Genomic DNA, 13,901 nt, shown 5'->3' with positions numbered 1-13,901 from the left:
CACTATGAACCCAAGAGATGGCATCACTGTTGAGGGGTTTGGGCAGCCTCGTCCCTAAGCAAGAGAACTCAGCCTAGCGTGGAGTCCTGAGTGGGCACTCATTCATCTAGGCAAATCCAGGCCCGCTGGAGAACCTCAGAGCAAGGGACAGACAAAAGCATTTACAGAGAGCCTGAGGTATATCAAGACTGAGGGAGGCTGTGGCTGGCCTCAGGTGGGCAGGGACACTCATAGCTGCTATGCAAGATGTCTCTCCCTGAGAGAAGGCAAGAGAGGAACCACCACAATACCCTCTTCACAATGGTCACCTGAGAAAGATTCCTAATGAGCCAGGCTAGAACAGAAGGCGAAGGACGACACAGGCAGAGAGGTACCGTGGTACAGAGGGAGACTGAGAGAAGTCAGTGTCAGCGTAGACTGGAGGAATATGAGATCCATGATTGGGGGGAATGTATGCTGCGTGGCAAAGCTACCAGCTGTTCTACTGGGTTCTGGTGGCAGAGAGGAAAAGAGTCTCAGTTCCCAGTCAGTCCTGAGTCACCTGTGAGCTTGTCAGGCAAGTGTGAGGAACACTAGTCCAGGGGATGATGTGTCTCAAGCCTCACATTCCCCAGCTGAGAAACTTGCTGCCCAGAGAGGAGATCGAGGGTGGAGACGTAGAGGGAGGTGGGGGCTGAGTATGGTCAGAGTATGTGACAAGCCTAAGAGAAAATAGCTCTGGGAAACCCATGGCTATGCACGATATACTTAAGTGAGCCTTTCAAAGAGTAAAAGCTTAAAAGCAGAGCTCCCCTGTACAGAGAGTGGCAGAGAGGTGACCGACAGTGATAAAGCGCTGACAGCCGTGGCTAGTGTTTAGAGGCTACTTACAAGCCAGTCCCAGCTCTAGACTCTGTATACGGCATTTCCTTTTTACCAGGTCCTATGGGGTAGATACCGTTGGCTGTCCCAGATCCTTAATGAGGAAGGAAGGCATCAAGAGGTAGCTGAAGTCACATGACCAGTTAGCAGCCACATGGCCAGGTAGCAGAAATTAGACCTCATGGAGCACAGTCCAGTGTGCTGGCTGGGCCTAGACCTTTCCCTAGCCCAAGAGCTCTTCAGCCCAAGGGTTCCGTGTCTTTTTTTCAAGGCCTGCCGGTGTGAGTCTCTTGCCCTTGCTTTGGCCCAGAATGAGGAGGGGCCAGCTCAGTGACAGGTTGTATTTATGATCATCCCACACCCTGGCACAATGACCCCAACCAGCCTACAGAGGCCACTGATCTTTCACCTGAAGTTCATAAGCACCCTGCTGTCTCCTTTGAGGGCACGACCTTAGTCTAGACCAGTGGTTCTCCTTCCTAATGCTGTGACTCTTCCACACAGTTCCTCATGTTGTGGTGACCCCCCAATCGTAATATTATTTTCACTGCTACCTCATAACTGTAATTTTGCTACTGTCATGACCCACAAGCTGAGAACCACCTGTCTATAACCTCTTGGGGACAATAAGCAACCTGGATGGATACGCAATGTGTATCCATCTTGTAGGCCTGAGTTCCAGGCCAGCCCAGCCTTGGGGCAGCTGTACCTGGACATCAACTTCCTTGGCTGTTCATCCTGAGTGACCACCCTCAGCTCAGCACGTTGGGGCAATCAGGTGAGCTACTGCATTTGGACACAGATGTCAAATAAAATTGTCGTCACTGGACCAGCCTTAGCTCTCACTCCGCATTCACGTACACATATTGCTGAATGACAAGTATTTAAGAAAGAATGTCTACTGTTCATTTTGCCAAACTGTCCCTTGGAGCAGGTCCGGACACCTCAGCTGATGGCAACACTCTGACACAGTGACATGGTGCCAACAAGGTGGGAGTCTGTGAAGACAGCCATCTTCTCTCCCATAGGACTCATCCGCCTGCGCTACAGAGAGTCACCTGTGCTCTGGGGCCCAGCTCAGTCGCTCCTCTGGGCCTGCCAGGCCCAGGGCTGATGTCTCAATGGCCTCTTGCCTTGTGACCAGCCTGTGCACTGAGCTCACCACCAAGCAAGAATGGGAAACGATCTCACCTCTTGGGAAGAACAGCCCTGGGTCTTGCTGAGTTTGTGCTGGCTGTTGCTGATCACTGACACCTCCAGGGAAAAGGACTGTACAACTTTTGTCTGCTAAAGTTAAGCCCAGTAAAACTGAGATACTTTGATAGATATAAGACCTGAAGTAGCACCCAGCAGCCAAAGGGGTGGAGCTCTCCCCAGACAAAGCCCTTCCCCCATACCCCTCTGCTTCTAGAACTCTACAGCCCTTACATCCTGCTATCACTTGCTCTGAAATCTATCATGCTTGATATCAATAAGCTAATCTAGATTTCCTTCTAGAAAGCCTCCTGGTGTTGTTTCATTATATCTCATTCTACAGCCTATGCTATACGGAAACTCACCTCAAACTCACAGCAGTCCTCCTGCCTCAACTCCCCAAGTACTGAAATTACAGTCATGTGGCACCATGTGTTAAATCCAGCTTTATTTTCATGTTAGCATTGAATAGCTTTACATTCCATTTACTTTTTTTTTTTTTTTTTTTAAACAGGATCTCATTCTGTGGCCCTAGCTGGCCTGGAACTCACTGTGTAGACACCAGGCTAGCCACAGTCTCCCAGAGATCCTCATGACACCTCTTCGAGTGCCAAGATTAAAGGCATGAGTGGCCACACTTAGCTTCTCTTCTGCATACTTTCACCATACTGTTTTGTTGAAATTGAATGCCCTGTTCATCATGTCAAGAGGGCATTTTTTTTCTTTATACAGCCTGATAGTTCCTGAGTTTTAATGGAATGGGGTGATGGTTAGCTCTGATAGTCAACTGAGTCCTGAAACATCTGGATAGCTGGTAAGGCCTTCCTTTCTTTCTTTCTTTTCTCTTTCTTTTTCTTTCTTTCTTTCTTTCCTTATTTATTTATTATTTCTGGGTGCATTCATGAGAGTATTGGAGAGAGAATGGCATATGAATCAATGGGTTGAGGAAGACTGAGTTTCCATATTGATGTGTTTAGTCATCATCTCTCAGCTGAACATCTGGATAGAACACGGTCTTGGGTCAGAGTTACTATTGATGTGATAAAACACTATGGCCAAAGCAGCTTGGGGAGGAAAGGGTTTATTTGGCTTACACTTCCACAGCACATTCCATCACTGAAGGAAGTCAGGGCAGGAACCTGGAGGGAGGAGGTGATAGAAGCAGAAGCCATGGGGGAGTACTGCTCACCAGCTTGCTCTCCATAGCTTGCCCAGCTTGCTTTTTTTAGAACACAGGACCACCAGCCCAGGGATGGCACCACCCACAATGGGCTGCCCCCCCCATATCAATTACTAAGAAAATGCCAATCTTATGGAAGCATTCTCTCAATGAAGTTCCTCTCCAATGACTCTAGCTTGTGTCAAGTTGACATAAACTACCCATAGAAAACACAAAGGCAAGGGGAAATGGAATTCACTGTCCCTCCTTCTTCTCTCTCTCATTCTACTGTCTTTGGACATATGAACTTCAAGCTTTCCTACTCTTTTGCAAAAACTGAGCAATCCCACTGACCTCGCTGGTCCTCTGCTTTCAGACCGGAGACTTCTCAGCACCCAGCATCCTGCATCCCTTGAGCCAGTTCTCTCACAATGCTGTCATCTACCCAAAACTGCCTGTGTTCTGTGGACCCTGTTTCTCTGGACAACACCAACTAACTCCAGGTATTCACATTTCACACCACTATGGGCATATTGACACTAGTGCAAGTAACAAAGCAGTAATATAGTTGAAGAATAGTTATTTTAGGGGCTGGAGAGATAGCTTGGGAGTTAAGAGCACTTGCTGCTCTTTCAGAGAACCGAGGTTCAGTTCCCAGCACCCACATGATGGCTCACCACCATCTGTAACTCCAGCTCCAGGGGACCTGACTCCCTTTTTCTGGCCTCTCTGGGCACCAGGTATGCAAATGGTATATTACATGCATACGTACACTTTTTTAAAGAATACTTATTTTAGCAGGGCATGGTGGCATACACCTTTAATCCCAGCACTTGGTAGGCAGAAGCAGACAAATCTGAGTTCGAGGCCAGCCTGGTCTAGAGAGTAAATTCCAGGACAGCCATGACTACACAAAAAAAACCCTGCCTCAAAAAAAACTAAAAAATTATCTTAGCATGTTTACCTACTATTCTACCATCTCTGACAATACTGTCTCTGCTTATCCTGCGGTCTGAGTACAAAACAGCCTTGATGGATTCCTGTGTTTGAAAACTGCTTTCCCAGCTGTGGCAGCAGGCAGTTGTGTGACCTTTGGGGCACAGAATCTGGCCAGGTTGACATAGACCAACAGGGACACAACTTGAAGATTGTAATTCCCCCTGCTTCCTATCCCACCATCTCTTTCCGGACCGCTTGAGACTGTGAGCCAAACAACACTTCTCCCCTCCCTTCCATTGCTTCTGCTGGGTGTTGGGTCATTGAAAACACGATTATTGAGTGACTTCTCTCCAGAATGCAATACGCCGCTCGCTGCACCTGCTTCTTGACAGGCCTCATGTTTTCACAAGGACATTTTGCCTGTGGGTGGCCGGGTTTCCTTGCATTCCTTTCAGTTTTATTGGGATTTGCTCTGAGATGCAGGTAAGACACTTGGTATTAGTTGAATCCTGCTGAGGCGTGACTTCAGGCCTGGCTCCCACAGATCTGGTACAGCCTTTGCGCTAGGACCCATCTGCCACTAACGCCATAGGACTCCCTCCCTGGTCTGCTGGCCAAAGCTCCACAATGGAGGGAGTCCTCCCACCCCGATGGCTATCTGTTGCTGGTTAGAACTTTGCCTCCATGGTCAGTGTTAGCCAGCGAGGATCATGGGAAAGGTCATAGCCACAGCGACTAGGGCTGGGACCTGCTTTCAAAAGAGCTTGATTCAATGTCTGTTGGTGAAGGCTTGGATCCTTTCCACGGGGACCTGCCCCACTGGTTGGCTTGAATGGCATAGCTTTGGCTTCCACCAGTGTGGTGGGTCTAAGAGAGCGCAAGGTATAAGCCAGAATACCTTCTACGACCTAGTTGCAGAAGTCATCCCTGGCCACACCCTCCCTCACACCACATTCTGTTCCTGAGAACCAGACGAGTAAGCAAATCCAGCCACACTCAGGGGAAGTAGGATCAGAACTCTCATGTTGAAAGAGAGATCACCAAAGAATCTGTGGGCCTGTTATGAAGCCACCACCAACTGAAATTATTCCAGACCTGGATCATCATCTCTGGAGATGGTTCCAGCCATAAGCCCCTTTTGCAGCTTCGACCAGCCATGTGCAGACTGAGGCTCAGTCAGAGGAAAGGAGGTCCTCTGCAGACTTCTCTGGGACTTCTTCCTCTCTACACTTGGCCCTGCAAATTCTAACACCCCAACTCCAAACTTTTCTTTTTTTGGAGGGGGAGGGGTGTTTGTTTTGTTTTGTTTTGTTTTTCAAGACAAGGTTTCTCTATGTAACAGCCCTGGTTGTCCTGGACTCACGTTGTAGACCAGGCTGGCCTCGAACTCACAGAGCTCTAGCTGCCTCTGCCTCTGCCTCTGCCCACCAAGTGCTAGAATTAAAGACATATACCACTGCACCTGGCTCAAACTTTGCTTTTCTTTGGGGAGGCCTTGGGCAGTACTTAGGGCATTTCTTCCCCACTGAGCTTGCACACTTATGTGTTTTAGGGTGTGTGTGTGTGTGTGTGTGTGTGTGTGTGTGTGTGTGTTGTAGCACGTGTGTGAGTTCTCAAGGAGGCCAGAGGAGGTCATTAGTTCCACTGGAGCTGGGGTTCTGAGCCACCCAACATGGGTGCTGGGACTCAAACTCTAGTCTCTGGAAGACCAGCAAGCTATCCGCTGAAACCTGTTGTTGCTTCCTTCCTTCCTCATCGTGGCCTCCACTAACTGCTGTTTCAAACATCTGTCCTTCCCTGGCCGTTCAAGGCAGTGCTGCATCTTTTTCCCTCTTGCTCCATCAGTACCATAAGTGGCTATCCCTGGTGGCTGCAGTGATCTCTGGAATGATGCGATGGAGTGAGATCCATGTTCTTCCTTCAGCCGAACGTTGCCGCCTTTTTCCTCTGGTCCACTTCTAGGCCTACAGCGCCCATTTCACCCCTGCATTGTCACCTGAGAAATGATCCTTTGGGTACACTTCAGAGCAGAATGTGTGCGTCTAGCTTTTCAGGCTTCTCCCTCCAAGCTGACCCCTCAGTCTTCTCCTGAATGCTGCCTCCCTGCCTGGTCAGACTATTTTGAATGACATGTGTACGAGCCAATCAGAACAGATGTTAGCCACAGCAGCACAGAGGTTGTATCAAATATATCCTAGGCTAACCTACTCTACTCTCTGTTTGGTTAAGACAGGGTCTCATACAACTTAGGATAGCCTCCAGCTTGCTATGTAGCCATGGCACAGGCCCCTACACCCAGCTTTATACAATGTCGGAGAGCAAGCCCATGGTTTTTGCCTTTGAGGCAAGCATTCTACCAATTCAGCTACTCCCCAGCCCCTAGTTGAATTCACTCTGGAGCAGGGGCTGGAGAGATGGCTCAGCAGTTAAGGGCTGACCTTCCCAGCACCCAGTAGATCTGAAGCCCTCACCTGGCCTCTGTGGGCATAGAATATTTGGAATTATTTTTCAGGTGCAAATAAGAAAATTATCTGCTGTTAACTATACATTTATGCCTCCTCCAAATTCATACATCAACACTATGACAGTACCAGGAGGCAGGGCCTTCAGGAGGTGAATAGGCTTAGCTAAGGTCAAGGGTGGACTAGAATTCTTGTGAGACTGAGGAAGCCACCCTCACCGGAACCACAGCATGCTGGCTCCCTAATCTTGGACCTCCAGCCTCTGCAATGGTAAGAAAAGAATTTGTTGCTAAACCACCCCATTTATAGTTTTCTTTCTTAATGTCTGAGATGTCCTAACCATTGATTAAACAGACTAGAAAACCTCATTGTAATAAATAAGGAAATTAAAAAAAAAAATAAATGAATCCCAAGTGGCTCTAAATCCACAAAGCCAACCTGTCTAGAAGGTTTATTGAGGTTATTTGGTTCTTCCTCGAAGCTGGCCAGCAAGCTGGAGAACCTGAGCCACAGCCTGGGGTGAGTTAGTGAGCTGTCCAGCCTCTGGCTTCACTAAGGGAAGCTGGCTTCCAGATAAAGCCATGTTTCTATGCAGCCAGTCTGCAGTAATAAGACATCCGAAGTCATTGTTCAGCTACTGTGAGGTGGTTCAGTGAATAGACCTTTGTACCACTTAAGATAAAAGTCTACAGAGCCCAGGGACAGGCTCCTTAATCATCTGAGGAAACTAGAGGGTTGGGGTTTGCCAACAAATGAAAATAGTTTCAAAGTTGCCTGCATAAGCCGCAGCTGCCACCTTGCCACCTGGACACCTGTCATGGTTGACCTAGAACCTGGGGTTACTGGGGAGAAAGACTTCTTGCTTTTCCCCCATCCCACAGGGTCTGCTGTGTGTAGGGCCCACAGGAGAGGCTCAGCAGACTTACTGAATGACCCATGAGCTGACTTGCATAAGGTTGGTCGACAGAGGAAAGAGTATGGCTGCTTAGAAGACTTGACAGCAGCTTCCTGGATTTAAACACTTTGTACATGGGAAAGTGACATGAAATTTAACATAAAGCACTGCATTGACATTGTATTCAAATAATGTTCCATATATCTGATAGGAGAGTCAAAACACTCCAGGCAGACATTATCCTTTACCTGCCTGGCCTGGGAACACCTTAGCCTTCTGGCCCTTGTTTCTACCTCTCCACCCTTCTGTTTTGTGAATGGAGCTGTGCGGTGGTATCACAGCGTTCTAACCTTCCTTTATCCTTGTGCAATAAGGGAAAGAGATTACCTTCCATGTTTTCCATGGAGTATTTGTGGCAGCTGCTTACAAATTTCTTTCCATACCCCTTTGAGTGTGTGTATGTGTGCATGCAGAGACATGCATGCAAAGGCCAGAAGTCAACATTCAGATCTCCCTGTCTTGCCTTCCACATTTTTGAGAGAGAGAGAGAGAGAGAGGCTGGAGCTTACTGTTTTTACCACTCTCTTTTAATTTACAGACACACGCACATGTCTTTTGCCTGTATCGAATTGTTGAGTACTCTATAGGGAAAGAACGAAAGATTTAGAAGTCAGGAGCGATGGCCTTATGTTCCTGCCTCTCATCTGCTGTGTGGCTTTGGCCATGGTGCACCTGAACTTGGATTTGATCACACCTTTAAAGGGAGGCCTCCCGTGTCCTCTCACATAGTTGCGATTGATAAAATGGAACTTGGAATGCCTACACGTCTCCCTGAGGAGCGTCACCCAGGCTTGTGCCCTTCTGCTCACTGGAAAAAAAGGCAAGGCCAGAGAGTGACACAACATGTCAGTCACAGTGGGCGAGGCAGAATCCTGGTTTGTTACCGTGCAGGCCAACCCCTGTGTAAGTGAATGTGTGTGCAAGTGTGTGTGTGTGTGTGTGTGTGTGTGTGTGTGTGTGTGTGTGGCGTATGCGGACGGGCACACGTGTGACTGTATCTATATGTATTGCCACATTAAAGCCAGAGTCACCGAGCAGCTGCCAGGCTTTTGGTCGATGTGAGATGCTCAAAGCTCCCTGGAAATACAGCAAGATAGAGGCAGTCTCTAGACCTTGACTTTGCTTGGGAAGAATATGATACAGAGTTAAAAGGGCAACTTTGCCAAGCTTCAGGAAGCAGGTAAAACCCACAGGGAACCTGCCCAGGTGACAATAAGTGTGGTACTGTGGGTGAGAGTTTTGGTGGAGAATTTTGAGGCTGCAGAGTGAAACCCTTCAGGATAAAGTAAGAAGAGATGAATGTCACAGCCACTCTCCCGCTTTTGTGCATGAACATCTGCCTTAGCAACTGTTCTGTTGTGCGACAATACGCCAAGACTAAGGCACCGCATGAAAGGAAGCATTTAACTGGGGACTCGCTTACAGTTTCAGAGGATGAGTCCATGATCATCGAGATGGGGCGCATGCCAGCAGGTGGGCAGGTTTGGGGCTGGGGCAGTCACTGAGAATTTACACCTGAGCCACTAGTTGGAGGGAGAGAAAGAGAGGCAGACTGGGCCTGGCATGGGCTTTCAAAACCTCAAAGTCCACCCCCAGTGACACACCTCCTCTAATAAGGCCACACCTCCTAATCCTTCCTAAACAGAACACTGTTGGGAACAGACATTCCAGACATTCAGATATATGAGTCTACGGGTGCCGTTCTCGTTCAAACCACCATACTGTCTGCTTTCCTTCGCAGCGCATGTTGAATATTGAGCAGAAAAGCCCACAAGGTTGAGGTTGGCTCCTGTATGCCTCCCCCCCCCCCATTCTCTCCTTCACACACACACAGGTCATTCTGGTTGTTGTCTTTGAAACAGTTCACTTTGAAATCCAAGCTCTGTGGAAGCAGAACAGTATCTTGTCTTTTGTATGTCTTTGGCTGAAGATATAAAGTCCCTAAAAAGTTATGTTACATCGCAGTATATTTTGCCACAAGACACAGATCCTGTTTTGTTGAGAAAACAAACTACTTGATAAAGTAAAGGAATGCATATGGGTCACTGTTTTGGAAACTGGACACAAGCTCAGTTGGCCCCTTCTGATCAGCATCCTTGGCTGGGTCACAAAATGGGGAAGGATTAGAAGGAGCAACCGGCACACAGACCTGGGGTAACTTTGCTTTACAACAGCCCAGTCCTATATGAACTAACTCTTCCAAGTCAATCAGCATCAATCTCTTCCCAGGGTAGTGCCTCCAATGACCTAAAGGACTTCTAACTAGGCCCTACAGGCATGCTTTGGGGTTCTAAACTACGAAAGGTTGGAGAAGAAAGAAAGAAAGAAAGAAAGAAAGAAAGAAAGAAAGAAAGAAAGAAAGAAAGAAAGATGAAAATGAGGATGGAAAGAGCTACATAAAAGTTCATAGGAAGGGAAGGGGCTACAGCTGGGTACAAAGTGGATAGATTATAACAAATAATAATAAAGAAAAAAATTTAAAAAAAGAAAAAAGTTTATAGGAAAGCAATTAACATAGTGCGAATATGAGCCTCCCAAAGCCTTGCCACAGAGCTCTACTTTCCACAAATTCTCTCAACGGTTATCCACTTGAGTTCATGTTCACTTTCAGCAAAGTGCCTGGATATAAAACTGAGTTCATGTTCGAGAAGCCAGTGCGCGAAACTGAGACATCTAAAGAGCACCTAGGGAGATGGCACTGTGGATGAAAGTGCTCGATATGCAAACAAGAGAACCACAGTTCAAGTCCCCAGAACTCCTGTTGAAAGTCAAGTGTGTCTGCACCAGCATCTATGCCCACAACTCTCATGGGGAGATCAGGGGTGAGGGGGTTCTCTGCAGCTTTCTGGCTGCCAGCCCGGCTCCAGGTTCAGTGAGACCCTGTCTCAAAAGACTAAGGTGGAAAATGTAAGAGGAGGATACCCAGCATCCCCATCTGGCCTCTGGCACCCATACCATTGCATGCAAGTTCATACATGTCAACACACACGTACAACATACATAAATACCAGCACACAAAGCTGCCTTGCCCTCCCTCCCTGGTGTCATGTACCTTAGTTGCCTGAAGAAAGTCTGTTCTCCCACACTTGGAGAATAGGCTGTGAGGACCCCATTTGTCTTCCATCAACGTCACAGGAAGGTCCCTGCCTGTGAGCTCTATAGTTTCCCAGTGGCTGGTTCCTGGTTCCTCACTGTCCTGTAGGTATCAGTCAGCTAGGCCAGCCCTCTGTGGTCGTGGTTAGGGTAGGCATGACGGAGTCCCTGGGTTTCCCTCCTCCTGTCCTCTCCTCCCCATCCTCCCTCCCCCAGCTCCCCCCACGTATTGTTTCCCCTTCTCCAGCTTTCTTTCATGACCACTCTCTGCTAAGGCTCCAGACTCATTGGTGGCTGTCAGGATTATGATGTCACCACTGGGGTGTGACATCACCATCGGATGGAGCTTAGAAGAGAGAGGTGGATGAGGACTCAAGCAACTGCCTAGAGACCAGCTTGGGCTTCACCATAGAACCTGGGCAATGCTGGAAGTGGGTGGATGGGTCACGATCCTTCTGAGACTGGAGTTCTCAGCAGCTTTTGAAATCACAGAACCCATAATCTAGAAAATGGCACCCAATAAACAGAAACTGTCAAAGGATGAAAGGACCCACCTTTCTTAACAGAGCATGGGCAATTAGTGCTGTTTACCAACTCTCATATTGATGTTTTTGTGATGGATACTAACTAGAAGGCATTGATTCCAGGAAGTCGAAACTATGCATGAGCTCTCTGAAATGCCTAAAACAGGGGCTGGGGCCATAACCTGGACAGTGACACGCTTGCCTTGCGAATGTGAAAGATGGAGTTCAAGCTCCTTCAGCCATCTTCAAAAACATGCAGAGTATGATAGCATGAGTTTGTAATCTTAGAATGAGGTGGTTGAAACAGGAACAACCCTGAGGCTCACCAGCCAAGTAAGTCTAGCCTAATTGGTGGGTTCCAAGTCAACAAGAGACTCTGTCTCAAAGGAAATAGACAGCCTTCCTCAGATGTCATCTGACCTACACATACACACACACACACACACATACACACACACACACACACACACACACACACACACGTACACATTTTTAAAAAGAGATACCTAAAACAGAAAGGGAAGCCATGAAGAATCACAGGACACAAGTACTACATTATACTGACTAGCTCATACAAAGGTTTTTAAATGGCTGTAAAGGTGGAAAGTTATTGAAGAGGGATGAGTCCTATACACGGCGACAGTGCCACCACACAGGTGTCAGAAGTCTGCCTGGGAGTCACGCTAGGTTCCCGGCCTTTCACCGAGAGTCAAGGCACACCTTGGCTCCTTTTCTTCCACATGCTATTTGAAAACCTAGGATCAAATCTCACCATCAGCTTCCTGGTAGCTAATGCTCCACAACAGTTGTGAAGGTGAAACTTGGAAGCCTTAGGCAGAGCCTGACTGTGCACAGAGTCTGACTGTGTGCAGAGTCTTGACCGTGCCATTCTGTGTGGCTTTCAGTCAGTGCTCCTGAGCCATGAAAAGAGAGCTAGTTGCCTTTGGAAGATGAGCTCTTACAGGGAGGACTTGGTTTTCTTCTGTTGCGTTGGGCATCCTGCGCTGCTGGGTGGCTCTGCAGCGCATGCACCACTGTTTACAGTCTTGGACAGAAGGGTGTAGGAACCACAGGAGATCTCTGCTTTATTTCTTGGCTTGACCTTATGGGACAGCCCCTCTTGGTACATCACAGGCAAATCTAGCACCCTGAGCTGTCCTCCTAGAGAATGTGACGGTACCTAAAACATCTACGAAAAATTCCTACTGAGCACCAGACTCTTAAAATAACTACAGAGTGTGACAATCCTCCTAAACCAAAGCTGAGGGTAATTCACATTATTCATCTCTGCCTGAAGTTAGTTCTTTAAAAAAAAAAAAACTCAAAAACTTTTAACTGATTCTTTGTGAATTACACATCATGCACCCCAATCCCATTTATCTCCCTGTCCCTCCCTGTCAACACTCTCTGCTCTTGCACTCTCCCCCTCCCCACCCTGCAAAGGGGGAGGACTGGCTCTCTGGTGCTCATACCTTCCGGGACAGCTCTCCAGCACTGCCCCAGGCAAAGGGCCACACCAGCTTTCCAGAGTGCCAAAGGCAGTGAGGGGCAGGGCCAGCTCTCCAAAGTGCCAAAGCCAGTGAGGGGTGGGGCCAGAGAGACTTCAGACATCAACATAGCCCCAGAAGGCAGTCCAGACCAGGAAGTGTGCCATCTTCATGGCCTTTGGTGATAACATGGGCCATGGATATCAACATAATATGGATAGGGCCACAGACCCAGGCATGGCATAGGCCGGGGCCTCACCATGGCCTCAGGTGGGAGTGCAGGCTACTCACATAAGGCTATCCCTCACCACCCTTGCATTTCCAGTTCCTCTTCCCTTCATAGGGTATAAACTGTTCTGATTCTCTTTCTCCACACATACTTGCTCATTGTAGTGAAGCCTGACAGCCCACCGCCACACTAGTACATCTCTGGGTATCTTCCCCACATAAGAAGGTACAATTCTTGTCCTCAAATGTGTGAACTATTTTCTTGAGATCAGAGAAAAAATGTTCACTTAATTCAGCATCATGAGCCACAAGAATAAGGTCCATAGTTCTGTGCTTTATGAACTCTCTGGTCTTGTGCTACAAATCTATGACAGTCCAAAACAAGAGAATTAAGGTTTTGGTTGAGTTGGATTGGGGTGGGTTTGGCTTGGTTTGGCCTGATGTGATTGAGACATGGTTGTATATCCCGGGCTGGCCTCAAATTTACCATGTACCTAAGGGCTGGCCTTGAAGTTCTACACTTAAATGTAGCCAAAAGACCAAGGGCCTATTCGCCTTGAACTCCTGATTCTCCTGCTTTTCCCTTCTAAATGATGGGACCACCAGAATGGTCACTATGCTACAACTACACACTATACACTACCCACTGCAGCTCTTCGCTGGTCCTCCCTGAAGGATCACACTCACTGTGGCCATCATACTGCTCTCGCAAGGATGCTAGCTCACCTGTTTAGAAGACTATGACCCAGTGAGCAAAGGGACCATAAGTCATGTTCTAAGCACAATGGTCAAAGTTGTTTAACCTAAGGAGAAAAAGCCAGTGAGGAAACAGGAAATGGAGAAACGATGGTCTAATGCCAAGGCTGGCATGCAGGAGACAGATGGCGTTGGTTAAAAAAAAATCTGAAAGACCTGGAAGTGTGGATTTGTGGTCCCTTTAACAAAGGAGTCAGGACTGAGCCAAGGGATCTATCTCTCTTTTGTCTGGAGGCTTCCAGT

This window comes from Psammomys obesus, unplaced genomic scaffold (assembly GCF_907164565.1).
Source record: "Psammomys obesus unplaced genomic scaffold, mPsaObe1.curated_primary_1811, whole genome shotgun sequence".
In the NCBI taxonomy this organism is placed as follows: Eukaryota; Metazoa; Chordata; class Mammalia; order Rodentia; family Muridae; genus Psammomys; species Psammomys obesus.
This window is presented reverse-complemented; position numbering follows the sequence as displayed.